Genomic DNA, 26,213 nt, shown 5'->3' on the forward strand with positions numbered 1-26,213 from the left:
TGGTTGATATTTTGCACTCTGTTTATTCACTCAACCATCCCTCAACAGAATGAGTAGGAGGAGGAACTCTCAACAAAGAAAAGAACCAGAGACAATGTCATCTGCCACAGAACTAATGGATATGGATATAAGCAAGATGTCAGAGTTGGAATTCAGCATAGTAATCATAAAGTCAATAGCTAGGCTGAAAAAAGCATAAGTGACAATATAGAATCTCTAAGAGCAGAAATGAGATCTCATCAGGCCAAACTAAAAAATGCTATGAATGAGATGCAGTCTAAACTGGATACTCTAACAACCAGAGTAAATGAGGAAGAAGAGAGAATTAATGATCTAGAAGATAAGCTGATGGAAAGGAAGGAAGTTGAGGAAAACAGAGATCCGCTGCTAGTAGCACATGAAAAAAGGATTGGAGAGATTATTGATGCCATCAAACATTCCAATGTCAGAATTATTGCGATCCCTGAGGGGGTGGGGGGGCACTAGAAAGTATATTTGAGCAAATCATAGCTGAGAACTTCCCTAATCTGGGGAAGGAAGCAAGCATTTGAGTCCAAGGGGCAGAGAGGACCCCTCCCAAAATCAATAAAAACAGATCAACACGTCAACATATAATAGTGAGGCTTGCAAATTTTACAGCCAAAGAAACTATCCTGAAAATAGCCAGGGAGAGGCGGTTCCTTACATATGGAGGGAGGAACATCAGAATATCAGACCTGTCCACAGAAACCTGACAAGCCAGAAAGGGCTGGAAAGACATATTCAGGGTACTAAATGAAAAGAACATGCAGCTAAGAATGCTTTATCCAGCAAGGATGTCATTTAGAATGGATAGAGAGATGAAGAGCTTTCAGGACACGCAAAAACTGAAAGAATATGTGACCACCAAGCCAGCCCTGCAAGAAATATTAAGGGGGATTCTGTAAGCAAAGAGAGACCCCAAGAGTTACATAGACCATAAAGAAACAGAGAAAATCTACAGAAACAGGGACTTTACAGGCAATTCAGTGGCACTAAATTCATATCTCTCAATAGTTATTCTGAATGTAAGTGGGCTGAATGCTCCCATGAAAAGACACAGCATTTCAGATTGGATAAAAATGCAAGACCCATCCATACGGTCTACAAGAGACTCATTTTGAACCTAAAGACACCTCCAGATTGAAAGTGAGGGGGGTGGAGAACCATTTACCACACTAATGGACCTCAAAAGAAAGCTGGGGTAGCAATCGGTCAAATTAGATTTTAAACCAAAGACAGTAGTAAGAGATGTTGAGGGACACTATATCATACTTAAAGGGTCTATCCAACAAGAAGATCTAACAATTGTAAATATCTATGTCCACCTATGTGCATGGGAGCAGCCAATTATATAAACCAATTAATAACCAAATAACCAAAATAAAGAAACATATTGATAATAATACATTAATAGTAGGAGACCTGAACACTCCACTCACAGCAATGGACAGATCATCCAAGCAGAAGATAAACAAAGAAACAAGAGCTTTGAATGATGCATTGGACCAGATGGACTTCATACATACATACAGAACATTCCATCCTGAAGCAACAGAATACACATTCTTCTTGAGTGCACATGGAACATTCTCCAGAATAGAGCACATACTGAGTCACAAATCAGATCTCAACTGATACGAAAAGAATGAGATTATTCCCTGCATATTTTCAGACCACAATGCTTTGAAACTTGAATTCAAGCACAAGAGGAAATTTGGAAGGAACTCAAATACTTGGAGGTTAAAGAGCATTCTGCTAAAGAATGATTGGGTCAAACATGAAATTAAAGGAGAACTTAAACAATTCATTGAAACTAATGAGAATGAAAACACATCCGTCCAAAACCTATGGGATATTGCAAAGGTGGTCCTAAGAGGGAAACACCTACCCATCCAAGCCTCTCTCAAAAAAATTAGAAAAATCCCAAATGCACGAGCTAACCTTACACCTAAAGGACCTGGAGAAAGAACAGCAAATAAAGCCTAAACCAAGCAGGAGAAGAGAAATAATAAAAATTAAAGCAGAAATCAATGAAATAGAAACCAGAAATCAATAGAATAGATCAATGAAACTAGAAGCTGGTTCTTTGAAAGAACTAATAAGATCAATAAACCCTTACCCACACTTATCCAAAAGAAAAGAGAAAGGACCCAAATCAATAAAATCATGAATAAAAGGGGAGAGATCATGACTAATACCAAGGAAATAGAAACAATTATTAGAAATTATTACCAAAAAAACCTATTTTACCTGCATATCAAAAAAAAAAAAAAAGAAAAAAAAATTATTACCAGCAACTATATGCCAACAAATAAGCAATCTGGAAGAAATGGATGCATTCCTGGAAACTTATAAACTACCAAGACTGAAACAGGAAGAAATAGACAATCTGAACAGACCCATAACCAGTAAGGAAATTGAAGCAGTAATCAAAAACCTCCCAAAAAACAAGAGTCCAGAGCCAGATGGCTTCCCAGGGGAATTTTACCAAACTTTTAAAGAAGAAATAATACCTATTCTACTGAAGCTGCTTAAAAAAATAGAAATGGAAAGAAAACTTCCAAACTCATTCTATGAGGCCAGCATTACCTCAATCCCAAAACCAGACAAAGACCCCACCAAAAAAGGAGAATTACAGACCAATATCCCTGATGAACATGGATGCCAAAATACTCAACAAGATCCTAGCCAATAGGATCCAACAGTACATTAAAAGGATTATTCACCACCACCAGGTGGAATTTATTCCTGGGATGCAAGGGTGGCTCAACATTTGCAAATCAATCAATGTGATAGAGCACATTAATAAAAGAAAAGACAAGAACCATATGATCCTCTCAATTGATGCAGAAAAAGCATTTGGCAAAATACAGCATCCTTTCTTGGTGAAAACTCTTCACAGTGTAGGGTTAGAGGGAACATACCTCAATATCATAAAAGCCATCTATGAAAAGCCCACAGCAAATATCATTCTCAATGGGGAAAAACAGAGCTTTCCCTCTAAGGTCAGGAGCATGACAGGGATGTCCACTCTCACCATTGTTGTTCAACATAGTACTAGAAGTCCTAGCCTTAGCAATCAGACAACAAAAAGAAATAAAAGGCATTCAAATTGGCAAAGAAGAAGTCAAAATCTCTCTCTTTGCAGATGACATGATACTTTATGTGGAAAACCCAAAAGACTCCACCCCCAAATTGCAAGAACTCATACAGTAATTCAGTAATGTGATAGGATACAAAATCAATGCACAGAAATCAGTTGCATTTCTATACACTAACAAAGTAACTGAAGAAAGAAATTAAGGAATTGATTCCATTTTTAATAGCACCAAAAACCATAAGATACCTAGGAAAAACCTAATCAAAGAGGTAAAGGATCTATACTCTAGAAACTAGAGAACACTTATGAAAGAAACTGAGGAAGACACAAAGAGATGGGAAAACATTCCATGCTCATGGATTGGAAGAATAAACACTGTTAAAATATCATGCTGCCCAGAGCAGTCTACGCTTTCAAAGCAATCCCTATCAAAATACCATTGACATTTTCACAGAGCTGAAACAAACAATTCTAAACTTTGTATGGAACCAGAAAAGACCCTGAATCGCCAGGGAAAAAGAAAACGAAAGCTGGGGGCATCACAATACCAGATTTCAAGCTATATACAAAGCTGTGATCATCAAGACAATATGGTACTGGCACAAAAACAGACACATAGATTAATGGAACAGAATAGAGACCCCAGAAATGGACCCTCAACTCTATGGTCAGCTAACCTTTGATAAAGTGGGAAAGAATATCCAATGGAAAAAAGTCTCTTCAAAAAATGGTGCTGGGAAAATTGGACAGCCACATGCAGAAGAATAAAACTAGACCATTCTCTTACACCATACACTAAGATAAACTCAAAATGGATGAAAGACCTAAATGTGAGACAGGAATCCATCAAAATCCTAGAGGAGAACACAGGCAGCAACCTCTTCCACATCGGCCACAGCAATTTCTTTCAAGACATGTCTCTAAACGCAAGGGAAACAAAAGCAAAAATGAACCTATGGAATGGGAGAAGATATTTGCAAATGACATTACAGATAAAGAGCTGGTATCCAAGATCTGGAAAGAACTTCTCAAACTCAACATCCAAAAAACAAATAATCCAGTCAAGAAAAGGGCAGAAGACATGAACAGACGTTTCTCCAAAGAAGACATACAAATGGCCAACAGACACATGAAAAAACGTTCAACATCACTAGCCATCAGGGAAATACAAATCAAAACCACAATGAGATACCACCTTATACTATCTTAGAATGGCAAAAATTAACAAGACAGGAAACAACAAATGTTGGAGAGGATGTGGAGAAAGGGGAACCCTCTTACACTGTTGGTGGGAAAGCAAGCTGATACAGCCACTCTGGAAAACGGTACTCAAAAAGTTAAAAATAGAGCTACCCTATGACCCAGCAATTGCACTAGTAGGTATTTACCCCAAAGATACAGATGTAGTGAAAAGAAGGTGCACATGCACCCCAATGTTCATAGCAGCAACGTCCACAATAGCCAAACTGCGGAAGGAGCCAAGATGCCCTTCAACAGATGAATGGATAAAGAAGATGTGGTCCATATATACAATGGAATATTAGCCATCAGAAAGGATGAATACCTACCATTTGCATCAACATGGATGGAACTGAAGGGGATTATGCTAAGTGAAATAAGTCAAGCAGAGAAAGACAATTATCACATGGTTTTATTAATATGTGGAACATAAGGAATAGCACAGAGGACTACAGGGGAAGGGAGGGAAAACTGAATGGGAAGAAATCAGAGAAGGAGATAAACCACGAGAGACTCTGGATTCTGGGAAACAAACAGCATTACAGAATGGGGGGGAGGAATGGTGTAACGGGGTGATGGGTATTAAGGAGGGCATGTGTTGTGATGAGCACTGGGTGTTATATGCAACTAATGAATCATTGAACACTACATCAAAAACTAATGATGTATTATATGTTGGCTAACTGAACATAATAATAAAAAATAAAAAAAATTAACAATGTCCCTTATGCGGGGGTACTAGCCATGTTTCAAGGGCTCAACCATATGTGGATCATGGGTACATATTGGATAGCATAGACCTAGAACATTTATATCATTGCAGAAATTTCTATTGCTGACCTTCCTCAGATTCTTGAAAGAACCAATGACTCAACAACTCAATCCCAGCATCTTGGCACTGTACATTAATGGCCACCTGCTTGATTCATATTAGACCCTGGGCCAGGGATTCCAACACATTTTCTAGGGTTCAGTTTAACCAACAAGTTTGCAAATGCTACACCCATGCTATAAAGCAAATGGAGAGCTTATACATTCCTTACCTTTCAACATTCACCTGTCCAGGTGGTTCTGGACAGGTAGGAACCACAGTGTCAGAAGGATACCTGGCACTCTGCCTGAAAGTCCCTCCATTCCTTAAAGGGCTCAGTGTCACCAGCCCAGCACCCAGGCAGGTGGGGGGATGGGGTGGGAGGAGGAAAGAGAAAACCTGTGGTTCCCAAGTCATCCTACAAATTCAAGGGGGTGATCTTTTATTTCCTTCCTCGGGGGAAAGGTTAGCCTCCTGAGGGAAAGGTGGTTTGTGTTAGCCTGAGGCAAGGCTCATTTTGTTCCTTTTCCTTTGGCCCTGATGTCTCTGCATTTTTTTTAGATCTCTGGGCCCAAGAGTTTTTAGTCACTGCCCCTCCCCCTAACATTCATTTCTCCTGCTAGAGTTCTAGCTCCTTCTGCCCCTTCAGCACCTTCTGGCCCTGTAGCTCCCTGGTGAGCTGGAACCACAGGCTGCACAAAGTCAACATTGCCTTTCCTGGGGCCTCTGTGCTCTGGGGCTCCTGGCCAGCCAGCCCTGGGGGTGCTGGTGTTTCTGCCGAGTGTTATACCCAGGGCTAATGCTCTCCTTTCTTATTTCCATGAGGATTTGAAAGGATCCCTTTAACTTTTTGGAAAAACTGCCCTTTAATTTTGTGTCCTTAGATACACCATTCTACTTTTTCTTTTCATCTTTTTCTTCTTCTCCTTCTTCTTTTGGTTTGGTTTGGTTTGGTTTAACTTGGAAATTCCCAAAATAAGTTCACTTCCACTATCTCTTTCATTCCAAAAGTTGGTTGTAGAAAAATATATATTAAATCAAAGTTTGCTAATGAATTGTTGAACACTACATCAAAAACTACCAATGTAGTATATGTTGGCTAACTGAACATAAAAATAAAAAATCAATCAATCAATCAATCAATCAAAGTTTGGCTCCTAATCCTCAGGCCTCTAGTGAGGATTAATATAAGAGGCTCCACACAGAGGTAATTGTGGACATAACATATTTCCTCTGTTGCTCTTTGCATTTTTATGTAGAAGCTTGATTAATTGTGCGAATGGTGATATACTAGAATACAGGCCACCAAGTAAGGGCCCAGAATCCTTTCTTGGAGGCAGTCCCTCATTTGTAATGCCTCAGGACAGGTTCAGCTGGGTGTTAAGAGGCTGCTGGTGTACAATCCCTGGGTTCTCAGCAGTCTCTGCGGAGGTGATGGATCAGATGCAACTAAGGGTGGAGGAGGTAATGCGTTCCCCCATTTCAGCATGTTCAGTTCTGCTTAAGCTTCCAGCTGCCACTTCTTTCTCCTTGAAGACCTCCCTGCCTGTCTGCCAGTTCCCTCAAAATCTGTTTGAATTTAGTATCACTTCTTCATTCTGTGCAGTTGCCTTGGTGCTTTTACTTCTGATTCCTCAGCCAACTGCAAATTCTTTGAGGGTAGAAAGTGTGTCTGATTCATCTACTTATTCTCCATAGCATCTAGCTATGTGCTAGGTTTGCAACAAACATTGGTTAAATAAACAAATGAACTTGATATCTTGAGGTCAAGCCACTTCTAGTAATGACTGTCTGAGTGATTTTGAGGACAAACAAAAAACGAATATACAAAAACCTTCTTAAAAGCTTGGAAGAACTAAAACAAGATTGTCCTGCACCACAATCTGAAACAAACAAACAAATAAACAAACAAGGAAGGCATACTATTAAGCAAGGAAGCTCCCCAAACCACCATGTTAAAACCACCCCAGAGCCAACCTTGCTATGAGTCCTCACTCTCTGCATCAAAAAGAAAAAGAATTACAATATATAAAAGCATAACTAATATGTAAAAATCTATGAGTTGCTAATGAAACTGACAAATAATAAAATCTCATCAGTCACCTTTGGAGACAATACAGACAAACTCATTATTCTGTAAAATGACAAATAAAGGAAAGGACCCAAACATGTATCAACAGCCCCGCCCTCAACTCAATTCTAAATTTCACATTTGAGTATGATAGTGACCTATACCCACTACACTTAGATACACACCTATGGCACCACAAGCCCACCAGGAGCTGGGGTGCTCTAAGTGGTGGTGCGCCAGAACACAGAACTCTCCCCTCTCTTCTCCAAATGCTTTCCTAGATGAATGGCTGGCTGGTCCCAGGGCTCTCCCACTGACCACCAGGCAGCTATGCCAGCTCATCAGTGGGTTGGAGCCAGCTCATCCCAGCCCATGTGTGCTGATTGTGGGCATCTCTTCCCAGGTCTGTGTTTGGTGATGTCATATTAATAGCTTGGAATTGGTCATGATGTACACTATAGTGTGTATACACATATAGACATCCAGAATTTGGCAAGACTAAGAAATGAGGGCTATTTATTTATTTATTTATTTTTGGTGGTGGCTTGCCTGGTCTCACTGATCACTCAGATGGGCTTCCACTGTCTTGGATGACACTGTGCCTTTGAGATCAGCCTGTGTTGCTCATCCCCATTGTTACTAACCACCCAGTCTAGGCTTCAACACCCTCCAAACCTTTTTGCTGTTAGAACAGAAAGGAAGAAATGTACAGACCAAGTGTTTGGAACTACCAGAGAGTGAACTGGAAAGAGAGAGAGTGGGGAGGAGGAGTAGTGGGAGAGGGAGAGAATCTCAAGCAGACTCCCTGCTGAGTGCTGAACCCAACATGGGGCTCTATCTCATGACCTCAAGATCATGACCTGAGCTGAAATCAAGAGCCAAAACCAACTGAACCACCTACGTACCTCAGGGCCACTGTTAAAAATATGGATTCCCTATCTTCCAGACCTATGAAACTAGAATCTCTAGAGGCAGGGCCCAGAAATTTGTATTTTAAACAGAAACTCTGGGTAATTTTAGTGATCAGCCAGCAAACACTCTTGTCCAACCACTCACCTGATACTTCTGATATCTCGCAGAGGTTGAGCCCTTACCACCTCCCAGGGCACCTATTTGATCTTTGGATAACCTTGACTTAGGACATTCTTTCTTATGTTGAGTCAAATCTGCTTCTTGGAGCCTCTAATCCTCGGTTCCTGGAGTTGGTCCTTTAGTCACTTCTGTGTCCTGTCATGTCTTCTCTCTGTCCTTCACAGTTTTCCTTATATGATGGACTTGAGGGTTTTCCTCGATCATGATTTTGTGATTTTCCTCATGGAACTGGAAGGACAACTATGTTATCAGGAATAAAAAGGGAATTCTCCAAATATCCCTCCAAGGGATGTTAGGAAATTAAGCTCTTTCAAAAACATTGATTCCTGTCTTGTTAAATTTGCCATGAAAGCCTTATTCAACCAGATCTGATTCAAAATTTGATATTTACAAAGTTCAGAGACCTTCCACTCTGGCAACATGACCTTAGGAGGAAATAGTGTAAAGAAGTATTTGAAAGATCTGGAAACCAGTGTCCATGTGCCATGCTAAGAAAATGGTATTGACAAAGTGAGGAATTTCACTTTTCATAAGAAAAGCTTACATTTGATATTAATTAATCTTTCAAAATGGAGCCAATAATTCTTCTACAATACTAAGAATTGGGAAAACTGCTTCTGACATGATGTGGGAAAATCAAACCACCTGAACTAGGCATCGTTTCAAGTATTAGGGCCACTGTTATTGTGCTTAATACAATAAATCCTTTAGGAAAATGCTTATTCCACTCAAATATTTTCTACAGCTGAGTAAACTACTCCTTGCTGAGCACTTTGGTAAGATGATTAACTCTTCCAGGCAGATGGTGACGTTCAGTTTTATCAATTATATATATATAACATATTCTTTCTCTCTCTCTATATATATCTCTATATATTATATGTAACTATATATAACATATTTTCTCTGTATATAAAATATATGTATATTTAACTCTTTATAAATATATATTATATACAACTATACATAACACATTTTCTCTCTATATGTAATTATATCTCTATATATTATTATATAACTATATAAAAAACATATTCTCTCTATGTGTGTGTATATCATATCCTCTTTCTCCTCAACAGCTTTAGAAGTAGAGCAGTAGAAACATTTTACCTTATTTTAAATCCATAATGGAGAAAGTTGCTTGTTTGTAATGGTGTTTGTCAGGTTGAAAAAGCATAATATTTTGATGGTGCTTGACATTTTCTACAAGAAAATTTGGGGTTTTCAAAATAAACAAATAGAGTGTCTTTACATCATATTACCAAAATCCAAGATAAATACTAGTTTTTCTAGCTTAACAGAGTATTAGTTCCACTATAGCACTAGCTTTGATCCTAAAATATAGTGCTGTCTTATCTTTATCTACAGTGGAAAACCCACTTGGATGTTGTAGAAAACATGTATCTCAACACGTTCTTACTTTGAAAATAATATCTGAATTGCTGTGGCAACTTTTTGTCAACCTTCTCATCTCATTCTATACCACAGTACAACCAAGATCTTAGTTTCCTAGGGTTGCTGCTCTAATAAATTACCACAAACATGGTGGCATGAAACATCAGAAATTTATTCTCTCATAGTTTTGGAAGGTAGAAGTCCAAAATCAGGATGCTGACAGGGCCACACTCCCTCCAAAGTCTCCAGGGAAGACACCCTCCTTGCCTCTCCCAGCTTCTGGTGGTTCCTGGCATTCCTTGGCTTGTGGCCACATCTCCCATCTTTGCCTCTTCTGCACATGGCCTCTCTCCTGCGTCCCTGTGTGTCCTCCGATCTCTCTAATTTCCTTTGCCTTCACTCTCATACCTCCTATTGGATTTAGAGCCCACCAAAGTAATCCAGGAGGATCCATCTTGAGATCCTTAGCTTAATGACATCTGCAGACTCTTTTTCCAAGTAAGGTTGCATTCCTAGGTTCAGGGTTTAGGATGTGATATGTTTTAGGGGGCCACTACTTAAGCTACTACAGTTTCAGTAAATTGTGTAACTACTAAGTTACTAAATGATATTACCCTCTCTTTGTCTCATTTTCCTCATGTGTAAAATGGAGCTTTGAATATGAGTGGGATGCCTAGGTGGCTCAGTTGGTTAAGTGTCTGATTCTTGGTTTTGGCTTAGGTCATCATCTCAGGGTCGTGGGACTGAGCCTGAATTGAGCTCCATGCTCAGCGCAGAGTCTGTTTGTCCCTCTCCATCTCTCCTCCCCCTATTTGCATTCTCTCCTCACCTCCAAATAAATAAATAAATAAATAAATAAATAAATAAATAAATAAATAAATAAATAAGATCTTTAAAAAAAATGGAACTTTGGACTGTACCTGTCTCATAGAACTGCATGAAGAGCATATCAGAAGATGCACACAAGGCATTTGGCACAGTGGCTCATGTGTATTTTAGCAATTATTTTTATTATTACATAGTTTGTGTGTTATTTGTATGTAAAAACACATATATATATATACAATGGAATATTACTCAGCCATCAGAAAGGATGAATACTCACCATTTGCATCAACATGGATGGAACTGGAGGAGATTTTGCTAAGTGAAATAAGTCAAGCAGAGAAAGACAATTATCATATGGTTTCACTTATATGTGGAACATAAGGAATAACATGGAGGACATTAGGAGAAGGAAGGGAAAAATGAGGGGGGTGGGAATCAGAGGGGGAGACGAACCATGAGAGACTATGGATTCTGAGAAACAAACTGAGGGTTCTAGAGGGGAGGGGGGTGCGGGACTGGGTTAGCCCAGTGATGGGTATTAAGGAGGTCACATACTGCATGGAGCACTGGGTGTTATATGGAAACAATGAATCATGGAACATTACATCAAAAACTAATGATGTACTGTATGGTGACTAACATAACCTAATAAAATTTTTAAAAATAAAATTTTAATAAATGAAATGGACTGATCACCTATTAATCGGCAGGCACCTGGCAATTTATATGCATTTTCCCCTAACTGTCCTATCAACCTGTCAGAGTATTCAGCATTAGTCTCAATATTCGATGGGGAAGCTGAAGCTCAGAGAGATCAAGTAATTTGTCAAAGTCTAGAAAACAGGACCTTGGTATGTTCACTTCCAAGTCACTAGACTTGAAGCCACTGAGGCGGCAAAGTCAGGAAACAAATTCTGAGGCTAAACTCATCCACACTTCCTTCCCCATGCTGGGGCAGGAAGTGCACCCAGAAAGATCTCCATGGTATGAGGAGAGTCTCCTCTGCCTTCAAAGCCCCTCACCCAGGGCACCCTGTTATGGCCTCTGGATGATCCCAGCACAGATCTGGCGTATTGGATCTCTGCACAAAGAATAAATGGGGCCCAAGGTCTTTGCTCCTGGGCTGGAGCAGATCAAAATTGGCCTGTGGGTATCAAGAGAGGACTTTGGGGGGTCTTGGGCCCCATGCTATTTCAGATATCAAGTGAATGGACTACAGGTAATTGGGAGTTACTTGCATGAAAATTTGATATTAATGTTCATTGTTTTTCTCTGATTCTATCTTCCATGTTCATTATAGAAAATTTGGGATTTTCTTTTCATAGAAGGAAGTATGAAAAATATAAGGAAAATACAAATGAAAAAAGAACCACTTACAATCTTACTGCTCCAAAATAACCAGTGTTTCTTTCTGGTCTTCGTGTGTGCGTGTGTGTGTGTGTGTGTGTGTAATACACACAGATACACAGGTATTTTTCTTTTAGAAACTAAAATAATGCTCTCTGTAAATGTTTTTGGTAACTTAACAGTATATTTGAGCATATTCTTTGGCATGGTCACTCATTCATTCAACCATTCATTTATTCAACAAAGCGGATACAATGTGATTCTTTTCATGCAGAGCTTCTCTGACACACTCAGAGGAGCATGAGCATTAGAAGTACTTTATTTGGAGGCCCTGTTGGTAGGGAGAGACCACTAGGCCAGTGGCTAAACAACAGGCTATGAGCTCACCTACCTCAGACATGAGCAAGAGATGCCACAAAATGCACTGGGATGGGACCAGAACAGCACAAGCCCAGGGCTCCCTCCCCTACAAGGATACAGGCTTGTCAGCTCCTACTCCACATTCCACAAGACATACCCAGAGAGAAACAGAATTCCAACAGATGAATCCACTTGACTGAGTCATCCAAGCAGAGACTGAGTTATCTAAGGAGGTGATTTAAATTATGGGCTTGGGATGAGGTTACCAGATGGACTAAAATAAAGGTCTTTCTCCAAACCGTTCTTTCCATAGTTATGTGGAAGGCAGGCACTTGTGAGGAAGACCAGCTTAATTATAGAAAAGTAAGTCTGAATTTATGATCCTCAGTACATATTCATTCATTCAAATAAGTATTTAATAAAGGCCATTCCAATAACTAATAATTGCTGTGTGCCCCGCAATGTCCTAGGAATCTAAAGGCTAATAAAAGAGACACAGCTGTCCTCACGTGCAGCTTGCACTGCAGTGTTGGTGATAGATATTAATCAAGCAATGACATGAGTAAATATACAATTACAAATTGACAAGTCTTCTGAAAGAAAAGGAAGGACAGTGTGCTGAGTAAATACATGATGGGGGATTCACCCACTTTGAGAAAGTCAGGAAAGATATCCCCAGAAGTGAATTTGAACAGAAAACTTACACATGAGTCAGCTTTGTGATGGGGTGGAAAGAGGAAGAATGGCTAATGTCTCATTAGCAGTGGCATGGGGTAGGATGGAGTTGGGGAGGGGTTGAGTGGAGGCTTGGACTGAGACTAAAGAGTGGGACACAAGGAGTGCACACATGAATATGTGGTCATGCTCAGGATTGGCACTTCAATCTAAACACCGTGCAAGTGCTTGACAGGCTATAAGCCAAGGTGAGATCTGCATGTTTAAAAGTTTACTTTGTCTGCTGGGATCAAGAAGAGATGGCTGTGGGCAAGAGTAACAGGAGCAGGGAGCCTAGGAATCATTCTAACACTATTGCCAGGAGAGAGCAGGTGGTGCCTTGGATTTAGGGTGGTGGTGGGGATGGGCAGAAGTGGAAGATTAGAAAGATACTTAGAGGAATTATTTCTAGGACTTGGTGGTCAATGAGATGGACAGGGTGGTGTGAAAGATGATGTGCAAGTGTCTGCTGAGAGCAGTTCTGAAGCTTCTGGTAGAGTAGAATCATTTGGGCGATATGGGACTAAACAAAAATGGTATCAAATTTCTGTTCTGCCACCGATCAGAGGTATGGTCTTGCTAAAGTTACATTTTCCTGATTTAGTTTAGGTATCTGTAAGATAGATATATTAACCCATCATTCTTTTATTTTCAATGTATAATTGAGGTATATTTTATTTTTTATTTTATTATTTTTTTTATTTTTATTCCAGTGTAGTTAACATACAGTGTTATATTAGTTTCAGGTGTACAATATAGTGATTCAGCAATTCTATACATTACTTGGTGTTCATCATGTTAAGTGTACTCTTAATCCCCTTCACCTATTTCACTCATCCCACCACCCACTTCCCCTCTGGTAACCATCAGTTTGTTCTCCATAGTTAAGAGTCTGTTTTTTGGTTTGTCTTTTTTTTTCCTTTGTTCATTTGTTTTGTTTCTAAATTCCACATATGAATGAAATCATATGGCTTTTGTCTTTCTCTGACTGGCTCATTTCGCTCAGCATTATACTCTCTAGATGCATCCATGTTGTTGCAAATGACAAGATTTCATTCTTTTTTATGGCTGAATAATATTCCATCATATATACATACCACATCTTTTTAATCCATTCATTTATTGATGGATACTTGGGCTGCTTTCATAATTTGAGTATTGTCAATAATTCTGCAATGTATGTACATAGTGGTACATACATCCTTTTGAATTAATGTTTTCTTATTCTTTAGGTAAATACCCAGTAGTGTGATGACTGGATAATGTGGTAGTTCTATTTTTAATTTTATGAAGAACCTCCATAGTGTCTTCCATAGGCGCTGGAGTAGTTTCATTCCCACCAACAGTGCACAAGGCTTCCCTTTTCTCCACATTCTCACCAAAACCTGTTGTTTCTTGTGTTTTTTATTTTAGCCATTCTGACAGGTGTGAGGTGATATTGCAGTTTTGATTTGCATTTTCCTGATAATCAGTGATGTTGAGCATCTTTTCATGTGTCTGCTGGCCATCTGTGTATCTTCTTTAGAGAAATGTCTGTTCATATTTTCTGCCCATTTTTTAATTGGGTTATTTGGGGGGGTTTTTTGAGTTGTATAAATTCTGTACTTCTACTTCATCTGGTCTGCTGTTGAACCCTCTAGTGTACTCTTCAATTCAGTTATAGTATTCTTCAGCTCTGTGACTTCTCTTTGGTATTTTTTTATGTTGTCAGTCTCTTTGTTGAAGTTCTTATTGTGTTCATCCATTCTTCTTTCAAGTTTGATGAGCATTTTTATAACCAGCACTTGAACTCTTTATCCGGAAAATTACTTAATTCCATTTCACTAAGGTTTTTTTCTGAGGTTTTATCTTGTTCTTTCATTTGGAGCATACTCCTCTGGCTCCTCATTTTGCTTGACTTTCTGTGTTTGTTTCTATGTATTAGGGAAAACAGCTACCTCTCCCAGTCTTGAAGAAGTGGCCTTGTATAGGAAATGAACTTTATCTTTCAACCTTGCCCTAGCTCTTGGTTGTGTCTCAAATCTTTGTGATTGTCTAAGAAGCATGATTTATTCTTGAGAGGACCCAACTGTTGAGGATATGCCAAGTCCTGTGAGTGTTCCTGAGAGAGAGATCTCAGTCAGTCCCTCAGTTTCAGGCTGGTCAGAAGCTAGACCCTCAGGCAGGAGCTTTTAAGGTATGCAAACATATACAATCCTGCAGGACCACAATCATAAAACTTGCTGACCTCCAGACCAGGCAATCTGGGGATGTCCCTTTGGCAACAGTTACAGATTTCAGGGTACCAGACAAGTGTATGACCTCTTCTCTGGGAGGTACCAAGGAGCTGTTGTGAGACCAAGGGAGAGAGAAAAGATGGTGCCACCATCTCCTCCCCAACCCCCAACCCATGTTCCCTGAGATCACTTCCATAGCCTCTAGATGTGTGGTAATACTGAAGTAGTTCCCTCAGGCAGAAATTGCAGGGTAAGTAAATAGGCCTTTTCACAGGAAGGCTGGGGATGTTTCTTAGTCTGCCGTCTGTGCAGTGCCCTGGGGGCAGTAGCTTGTCAAGAACAGTCTCTCTAATTGCTTCAGACCTGAGGAGGCCAGATATGCAGTCTTCCCTGGCCACTAGAGCCAAGTGCTCAAGGAGCATCCCTGTGTGGGCTGCATGCACCTGCCAGGTGGGCAGGGACACAGGGCAGTGTGGGGGTGGGGCACAGCCACCAGCACTAGTGGGTTAGAGGGAAAGTGCAAAAATGGTACCCATTAGCACTGGCACTAACAAGGCACAGGGAGAACATAAAATTGACACCCTCTAGCACTCCTGTCCCTGCAGAGAGTCCTAAGAGGCTCTTGACGCTCTGGCAGATGCTTTGAGATTAGCAAATGAGTCTCCTTCAGATATGGCCCAGGTGATTTTCAAACCACTGCTTTTGTGCCGGGTCCCAGGGCGAGTAAGCCGTGTGTGAGCCCCCTAAGGTGATATCCTCATTCCCTACAGCTCTCTGGTTGTTCCTAAACATAGTAAGCCTTTTAGTTTTCAAAGTTAGATGTTTGGCGGACTTGTCTCTCTGGTGCAGGTCCCAGGAGTTACGGGACTGATGAGCATAAGCCCCTTGCTCCTCAGGGAGAAACCCCATATTTGTGAGATCCTTCTTGATTGTGGATTGCCTTGCCGGGGGCGGGGGGCTTGGGGGGGTTGGGACTGTGTTTCTGACTCTCCTACCCATCTCAGTGTGACCCTTTTATCCTTTGTTGTGGAGGAGCTGTTAAGCTAGTTTTCAGATGTTTTTCAGAGGGAATTATTTCATATGCAGCTGTATATTTGTTGTGTATAGAAGGAGGTGAGTTCAGAATATTTCCACATGCCATCTCCTCTGGTGGGAAAGCTTTTAATGAAAAGTTTAATTTCTTTAATAGGAAAATAGCTATTCAAGCTATTTATTTCTCTTTGTTAGCCTTCACAGTTTGTGTCTTTAAAGGATTTATTCATTCCAACTAATTTATTCAATTCTCTAAATGACATAAAATTGTTCATGATATTTCCTTATTATTCTAGAAAGATCTCTAGAATCTCGTTACTTCTCTAATTCCTGCTATTATAATTTGCATCTTCTCTCTTTACTCATTTGAGACACAAAGATACAGAGAGAGAGCATGAGCAGGAAGAGAGGCAGAGAGAGAGGGAGAAGCAGGCTCCCCGCTGAGCCAGGAGCCTGATGTGGGGCTTGATCCCAGGACCCTGGGATCATGACCTGAGCTGAAGTCAGCTGCTTAACTGACTGAGCCACCCAGGCGCCCCAGCATCTTCTCTCTTTTTTAATGGATTGTTCTAGCTAGAGGTTTATCAGTTTTCATTGACTTTATTAAGTAACCAGCTTCTGGTCTCATTGATTATTCTCTATAATTTTTCTGTTTTTTTTATGTCATTGATTTCCAGTATAAGTTCTATTATTTCCTTTCTCCTACTTACTTTGGGATTAACTTGTTTTTCTTTTTCTAGTTTCCTAAAGGTGGACGTAGGACATAGTCACTTTTAAAGGCTATATTCCACTGTGTGACAGTCTCTCTCCTTGACTATCTCCTAGCCCTATGTAAGCTCTGAGAATTGTTTAGATTACTTTTCCCTGTTCTTTCTCTGGTTATTTTTCTTTGCCTGGCCTTATTCAGTTTAGCATTCAGCCCAATATTAAGTTTTCCTCTGTGTAGATGTGTACATGTGAGTGCTTTCTTTGTCTTTGATATGCTGCCTTGAAACTTACCTCTGAACTCCAGTCTCTGTCTTCTCAACTCAACAAAACCACCACACTCTGCTTGGGTTTCCCATGTTTGTACCACACTGAAATGTGCTGTCAGGCAGAAGCCTGCAGAAATCTTGTTTGTTTCTCCCGTCCTAGAGATCACAGTCTCTTGTGCTGTCACTCAATGTATAAAAGCAATTTATATGATTTGTCCAGTTTTCTCATTGTTTGTGCCAGAATGGCAAGTTGGAAAAGTTACTCCATCTTAGCTGGAAGCAGAAGTTCAGATAAGTTACATTTAATATAATTAATGATAGGGTTGAATTTAAGTCTACCTTCTATTTGTTCCCAATCTGTCCTGTTTGTTCCACCTTTCCTGCCTTCTTTTGACTTATTTGAAAAGTAATTTTTAGTATTCTATTTCCTTAATTGACTTTAGTTTTTTTTTCTTATTTAAAAAATTTTTATTTAAATTCAATTTAATTAACATATAATGTATTATTAGTTTCAGAGGTAGAATTTAGTGATTCACCAGTTGCATACAACACCCAGTGCTCATTACTTCAAGTGTCCATCACCCAGTTACCCCATGCCCCCACTCCCACCCCCTCCAGCAACCCTCAGTATATTTCCTATAGTTAAAAGTCTCTTATGGTTTGTCTCCCTCTGTTTTCTTCTTGTTTTATTTTTCCTTCCCTTCCCCTATGCTCATCCATTTTGTTTCTTAAATTCCACATATGAGTGAAATCATATCGTATTTGTCTTTCTCTAACTTATTTTGCTTAGCATAATACCCTCTAGTTCCATCCACATCATTGCAAATGGCAAGATTTCATTCTTTTTGATGGCTGAGTAATATTCCATTATAGATATACCACATCTTTATCCATTCATCTGTAGATGCACATCTCGGCTCTTCTCATAGTTTGGCTATTGTGGACATTGCTGCTATAAACATTGGGGTACAAGTGCCCCTTCGAATCACTATGTTTGTATCCTTTGGGTAAATACCTATAGAGCAATTACTGGGTCATAGGGTGGTTCTATTTTTAACTTTTTGAGGAACCTCCATACTGTTTTCCAGTGGCTGTACCAGCTTGCATTCCCACCAATAGTGTAAGAGGGTTCCCCTTTCTCCACATCCTCGCCAACATCTGTTGTTTCCTGACTTGTTAATTTTAACCATTCTGACTGGTGTGAGGTGGTATCCCATTGTGGTTTTCAATTGTATTTCTCTGATGCCAAATGATGTTGAGCATTTTTTCATGTCCCTGTTGACCATTTGTATGTCTTCTTTGGAGAAATATCTGTTCATGTCTTCTGCCCATTTCTTGACTCGATTTTTTGTTTTTGGGGTGTTGAGTTTGATAAATTCTTTATAGATTTTGGATACTAGCCCTTTATCTGATAAGACATTTGCAAATATCTCCTGTAGGTCTCCCATTCCATAGGTTTCCTCTTAATTTTGTTTCCTTTGCTGTGCTAAAGCTATTTATCTTGATGAAGTCTTGTTTCCCTTGCCTTTGGAGACTTGTCTAGCAAGAACTTGCTGTGGCAGAGGTCAAAGAGTTTGCTACCTGTGTTGTCCTCTAGGAATTTGATGGATTGCTATCTCACATTTAGGTCTTTCATCCATTTTGAGTTTATCTTTGTGTATGGTGTAAAAATGTGGTCCAGTTTCATTCTTGTACATGTGGCTGTCCAATTTTCCACTCCATTTGTTGAAGAGACAGCCTTTTTTTCCATTGGATGTCCTTTCCTGCTTTGTCGAAGATTAGTTGACCATTTAGTTGTGGGTCCATTTCTGGGTTCTCTATCCTGTTCCATTGATCTATGTGTCTGTTTTTGTGCAAAGACCATATTGTCTTGATGATTACAGCTTTGTTAATACAGCTTGAAGTCTGACATTGTGAAGCCACCAGCTTTGGTTTTCTTTTTCAACATTACTTCAGCTATTTGGATTTTTCTGGTTCCATACAAATTTTAGAATTATTTGTTCCAGCTCTATGAAAAATGTTGACGGTATTTTGATAGGGATTGCATAAAATGTGTAAATTGCTTTGGGTAGCATAGACATTTTAACAATACTCAATTGACTTTAAAGTTAAATCTCTTTGTTTAACATATTTTAGTGGTTGCTCTAGAGATTGTACTATACAATCTCAATTTATCACAAACTTTAAGTTAATATTATGCCACTTGGTGTACAATGCAAGAATCTTATTATAATTCCATTTACACCTCTAGCCATTTATGGTATATAGCCATACATTTTACTTTACATATTAATCATGCAATAAACACATTTTTATTATTTTTGCATTTTACAGACAATATATTTTTAAAGAACTTAAGAAAATAGCTTCTTATATGTACCCATGGATTTACTATTTGTGGTGATTTTCATTCTTTCTTGCAGATTCAGGTTTATATCTGGAATCATTCCTAGAAGCCTGAAGAAATTCCTTTATATAATGAGCATATAATGAGGATTTGCTAACAATTAATTCTCTCAGTTTTTGTGTATCTAAAATGTTTTTATTTTGCCTATATTTTCAAAAGAGATTTTTGCTGTACATAGATTTCTAGGTTGGCATTTTTTTTTCTTTCTGCAGTTGGAAAATGTTTTTCATTTGTCTTCTAACTTCTATTCCTCTGTTGAGATGTCCACCATCTTTATTTTTGTTACTTCCCTGAATATAATGTGTCTTTTTCATAGGTTAGTTTTTTTCAAAGACTTTCTTTTTTATTCTCACTTTTTTAAAATTTGACTATACTATGCCCTTTGTATTTGTTATGCTTGAGGACTGCTGAGCTCCTTCGAATGTAGGTTATCTTACATCAATTTTGGGGGGAAAATAACCATTATCTCATTAAATATTTATTTTGCCCCACTCTCTCCATCCTCTCCTGGGTTCCAACTGCATATGTATATTAGACAAATCATTGGCTGTTCTTCCAGAGGACTCTTTTTGTCCTTATGCTATGGGAAGTGAATAATTTCTGTTGATTTTTCTTTTTTTTTTTTTAAGATTTTATTTATTTGACAGAGACACAGCGAGAGAGGGAACACAAGCAGGGGGAGTGGGAGAGGGAGAAGCAGGCTCCCCACTGAGCAGGGAGCCTGATGCGGGGCTCAATCCCGGGACCCTGGGATCATGACCTGAGCTGAAGGCAGATGCTTAACGACTGAGCCACCCAGGCGCTCCTTTTCTTTCTTTTTTTTTAAGATTTTATTTATTTGAGAGAGAAAGCAAGACAGAGCACAAGTGGAGGGGGAGGGGCAGAGGGAGAGGGAGAAGCAGGATCCCCGCTGAGCAGGGAGCCTGATGTGGGGCTTGATCCCAGGACCCTGGGATCATGACCTGAGCCCAAAGCAGACACTTAACCGACTGAGCCACCCAGGTACCCCTCTGTTGATTTATTTTCAAGTTCCTGATCCTTTCTTCAGCTATGTGGAGTCTTTAGTGAAGCCTATCCAATGAATATCTAACTTCAGCACTGTATTTCTCAATTCTAGAATTTTCGTCAGTTTTCTTTTTAAAGAAAACATTTCTCTGCTAAGTTTTCTCTGCTGAGATTCTCTATCTCTTTGCCCTTATTAGTTTTCTTGCAAATCTTTTAACATATTTATAATAGCTGTTTTAAATTGTTCATCTGCTAAATTCAATATGTAAGTTATCTATAGGCCTATTTCTAATATCTTTATATGGGTCACATTTTCTGGTTTTTGTTAGTCTTAGGTTTTTTAAAGAAATTATTATTGTTTTGGAATTATATGTTGTACAGACTCTGCATTATATCATCTTCCTCTAAAATCTGTTGAGTTTTGATCTGGAAGGCATTTAAATTACTGGTGGATGACCTCAATCCTGTGAAAGCTTGGTTTGGGCCTTTGTCATTAATCTAGGGCATAGCCTTTAGTCTTGGGATGTGGTTCTTACTCCTAAGGTGTGGTCTCTCTAGTTTTTCAGGAAAAGCCTGTTTACTGAGCCCTATCTAATTAAGTGGGACTTGAACTCAGAACACTTAGCACTCAGAACCTGCTGAGATACAGCTCAAAACCTCTACGTTGCTGCTTTCTGCTAGATTCCTGGGTGTCTCTTCATGCACATCCCTAGCTTATAATTTATCAGGGATCTGAGGGGAACTTTACATGGATTTTGTGAATCCCCCCTCTATTCATCCTGCTTTCTGGGACATTTCTCTCTAATTTCCAGCTGCCATGGCAGCTCTGAACTTCAACCTATGTCTCTTTGATCCACTCTGATAGCTACTCTCTGTTCCACTGCCTATTTTGCTTTGTATTTAGGCCACTGGAAGGTTCTGCCTGCTCTTGATTGGCTCTTGATCCTGTGCCCTCAAACTGTTGGTGTTTTTATTCTGACCAGAGTTTGTAATTGTTGTTAGCAGGATACGTAGTCCAATAGAAGCTATTCTCCCATGACTAGAATCAGAAACCACCTGAGGAGCTTTGAAAAATCTGGATGTTGAGTCTACATCCCAGACCAACTACATCAGAATTTCTGGGTGTGGAACCCAAGCATACAGTATTTTTTAAGGTACTCCAGGTGACTTCTGTGACTTTTGTAACCTAAGTTACAAAATTGTGTACCAAGTTACCAGAAACATTTATTAAGCCCTTGTTATTTATCAGTTTTTAAATTATTTTTCTTATTTCAATGGTAGCTTTATTATTTTCATAAAAGAAAACTGATTCTTAGATAAATAAACATTCCAGGGTCACACAGAATATTCCAAAGCTGGGATTTGAATATAGCCTGTCTGCCTTCAGACATACAAGTTTAACACTATGCTTTACTGCAGTGCACCAGGAAGGACAGGCTTAGAGGGGAATACCATAAGTTCAGTTTTGAATGAATAACATTCCATCATATTACCATCATTTATTTTAGAATTTCCCCTGTTGTAGGATAGTTAGAATATAGTCAATATTTTTACTATTATAAATTATTCTGCATAGATTATTTTATATGTAAAGCTAAGTACATTTCTAATTGTTTACTTAGAATAAACTATTAAAAGAGTAATTTGGTAGTCAATAGATAGGAACTTTTCAAAATCTTGGTACATTTTGCCAAAGATCCCCAACAATGTATATGAATGCTGGGTATACCATAGCTGTGAGTAAATTTTTTACTGGGAAATAACAGGATTGTTTTTATTATAATTCATCCATCTGGACTTGGATATTTGATTTCTACTATATCCTTCTTGTCAACGAGATTCACATTTATTGAGCCTCACATCTGTCCATCGGAATGTGCATGGTCCATTTGCCTGATGGGTTTCCTGGTAAGATGGAGTTGCTACAAAAGGATGGAAAGGGGATGTTCCTGTCCACAGTGTACAAACCCATCTGTTGTGGAGTCAGGCAGGTAATTCTACAACTGAGTCACAGCCACAGCCAGTTGTCTCTTAAGCCACCTAAGAATTTCCTTGCCATGGTTACCTTTTCATAATTCCTTGCTATATTTATCTTTGGATTGATGGAGGGTTGATGAAGAGTTGATGAAGTAATAGGATGATATTTAAAAAAAAAAAAACAAACGTGTTACACCCTTTCTGGATTGACTACCTTCTTGTATAATGAAAGGGCAGGAAAGGGAAGAACAGATGGCAGCATGTGCCTGAGTCTGAGTTGACTAGGGCATGACCAAGAGAATAATTGATATCTTTATTTTTTCTTTTTAAAAAAGATGTTTATGACAGACTGATAACATAGCATTTATAGATATTTTAAAGCATTGTTTCAAAGAGAAAATATATCATAAATTGAGATAAAATTTCAACACATACAACTCTACAAAGCAATGTCCTAAATTTTTTTTTCCTTTTTTTCTTTTCTTTTTAAATGACCTTTTCTGGTAAACTGTAACATACAACCAACAGTTTCTCCAAGGCATAACAATGCTACATGAAAAATTTAAAGTCATGTTGAAAGCATCCTTTTAAGGTTAAATCTGGGATCTGTTGTGGAATCAAAGTAACTCCCTGACTTACAATATGAGTGTACCAAAACCAGATAAAAATAAGTCCTGTTCAATATTTGTATGAGGGTTACTAAATCTCAGAACCAATTTCTGTCATGTCCACATGAAAACCTGCCAACTTGAGAGGTAGAGCATTTCACAGATGACTAATTCTGAAGAAGTCTGCTGTGTTGTTAATCAGCTTTATGGAAATATAATTTACATTCAATAAAATGCACACATTTTAAATGTACAGGTTGGTGACTCTTGACAAATGTGTACATCCTTGTAACCACTATTCCAATCGATATATAGAACATTTCTCCCATCACATAAAGTTTCTTTGTGTCCTTTGCAGTCAATTCTCTCTCTAATTCCCTGCCACAGGCAACTACTCATGTGATTTGTCACCAGAGATGTTCCACCAGTTGTGGAACTTCATATGAATGTATTCAGACACTGTAAACTCTTTGTGTTTGGCTTTTTTTTTCTCTCAGCATGTTTTTGAGAGTCATCCATGTTATTGTGTGTGCCGGGAGTTCATTCCTTTAATTGCTGATAAAGTTTGCATTGTATGGACATACCATGGTTTGTACATTCACCATAGCTGTCCATTCAACAACAGCAAAAGACTTCTTTTTTGTTGTTGTTTTTTCCATGTTTTGGTTTTTAAGAATAAAGCTTCTATGAACATTTTGTACAAGTCCTTTTGTGGAAATGTTATTTCTATTTCTAGAAATGGAAATTTATCAGTTATTTATCAGTTTTTTAATTATTTTTCTTATTTCGATGGTAGCTTTATTATTTGCATAAAAGAAAACTGATTCTTAGATAAATAAACATTCCAGGGTCACACAGAATATTCCAAAGCTGGGATTTGAATATAGCCTGTCTGCCTTCAGACGTACAAGTTTAACACTATGCTTTACTGCAGTGCACCAGGAAGGACAGGCTTAGAGGGGAATACCATAAGTATTCCATACATATCATACAATAAATCATATTGTAAGCCTAAACTTAACTTTATAAGAAATGACCAATCTGTTTTTTGAGGTGGGCTATACCATTTACATTCCTACCAGCAAGTTATGAGAGTTTCAGTTGTTCCATGTCTTTGCTAACACTTCATAAAGATGGTCTTTTCTTTTCTTTACTTTTTTTTTTTTGTAGGCTCCACACCCAGTGTGGAGCCCAGTGCAGGAGGCTCAAACTCACGACCCCGAGATCAAGACCTGAGCTGAGATCAAGAGTCAGACACTCAACCAACTGAGTCACCCAGGTGCCCCCATAAAGATGATCTTTTAATTTTAGCCATTATAGTGAGTGTGAAAGTATATTAATGTGGGTTTCATTTGAATTTCTCTGATGATGATGTTGAGGATCTGTTCATGTGTTGTTTTTTTTTTTTTTAAAGATTTTATTTATTTATTTGAGACAGAGAGAATGAGATACAGAGAGCATGAGAGGGAGGAGGGTCAGAGGGAGAAGCAGACTCCCTGCCGAGCAGGGAGCCCGATGCGGGACTCGATCCCGGGACTCCAGGATCATGACCTGAGCCGAAGGCAGTCGCTTAACCAACTGAGCCACCCAGGCGCCCAGTTCATGTGTTTTTTGACTATCTATCTATCTTCTTCTGTGAAATTATATTGAAGTCATTCATTATATTTTCAATGGCTTGTTATCAAGAGTTGTTTATGTATTTTAGAATGAAGTTCTTTGGAAGATATCAAGAGTTATTTATGTATTTAAGAATGAAGCTCTTTGGAAGATAACATGTACTGCAAACATTTTCCCTCAGTCTGTGGCTAATTTCATCATTTTCTTAATGGTTCCTGGAAGAGTCTTTCCCCCTCTCTTTCTTACAAATTTATTTACACTTTTGGCTAAAATTAGCAAGTCAGGAAATGACAGATGTTGGTGAGGATGCGGAGAAAGGGAAACCCTCTTACACTGTTGGTGGGAATGCAAGCTGGTGCAGCCACTCTGGAAAACAGTATGGAGGTTCCTCAAAAAGTTGAAAATAGAGCTACCCTATGACCCAGCAATTGCACTACTGGGTATTTACCACAAAGATACAAATGTAGTGATCTGAAGGGGTAGGTGCACCCCAATGTTTATAGCAGCAATGTCCACAATAGCCAAACTATGGAAAGAGCCAAGATGTCCATCAACAGATGAATGGATAAAGAAGATGTGGTATATATATACAATGGAATATTATACAGCCATCAAAACCCCCGAAATCTTGCCATTTGCAGCCATGTGGATGGAACTAGAGGGTATTATGTTAAGCGAAATAAGTCAATCAGAGAAAGACAGGTATCATATGATCTCACTGATATGAAGAATTCTTAATCTCAGGAAATAAACTGAGGGTTGCTGGAGTGGTGGGGGTGGGAGGGATGGGGTGGCTGGGTGATAGACACTGGGGAGGGTATGTGCTATGGTGAATGCTGTGAATTGTGTAAGACTGATGAATCACAGACCTATACCTCTGAAACAAATAATAACATCATATGTTAAAAAAGAAGAAGAAGAAGAAGAAGAAAAATATAGTAGGAAGGGAAAAATGAAGGGGGCAAAATTGGAGGGGGAGAAAAACCATGAGAGACTATGGACTCTGAGAAACAAACTTAGGGTTTTAGAGGGGAGGGGTGTCTGGGGATGGGTTAGCCTGGTGATGGGTATTAAGGAGGGCACGTATTGAATGGAGCACTGGGTGTTATATGCAAACAATGAATCATGGAACAGTACATCAAAAACTAATGATGTAATGTATGGTGACTAACATAACATAATAAAATAAAATAAAATAAAATAAATTTATTTAACTTGGATTTCCTTTTTCTTTGTTTGTCAACTATGGCAATGTCAGGACTTCTAGGAAGTATTGTTCTTTCTACAAAAGACATTATTCAGACAATCTTAGCTTTTTCTTATCACAACTTGCCATTTTAAAAAAGTCAGTAGGGCTCAACACTGGATGTTGTGGATCATCTGTTTCATTATTTAAAGA

At 38.9% G+C, this 26,213-nt stretch overlaps 1 pseudogene; it reads left to right on the top strand.

Moving 5' to 3' along the window:
- Positions 1-228: 228 nt before the first annotated feature.
- LOC135363788 (large ribosomal subunit protein eL8-like) overlaps positions 229-26,213 on the top strand; it is a 60,595-nt pseudogene continuing 34,610 nt past the window's right edge.

Source organism: Mirounga angustirostris, unplaced genomic scaffold (assembly GCF_029215605.1).
Source record: "Mirounga angustirostris isolate CCGP_5_RB_7025 unplaced genomic scaffold, mMirAng1.0.hap1 SCAF_3, whole genome shotgun sequence".
Classification (NCBI taxonomy): domain Eukaryota; kingdom Metazoa; phylum Chordata; class Mammalia; order Carnivora; family Phocidae; genus Mirounga; species Mirounga angustirostris.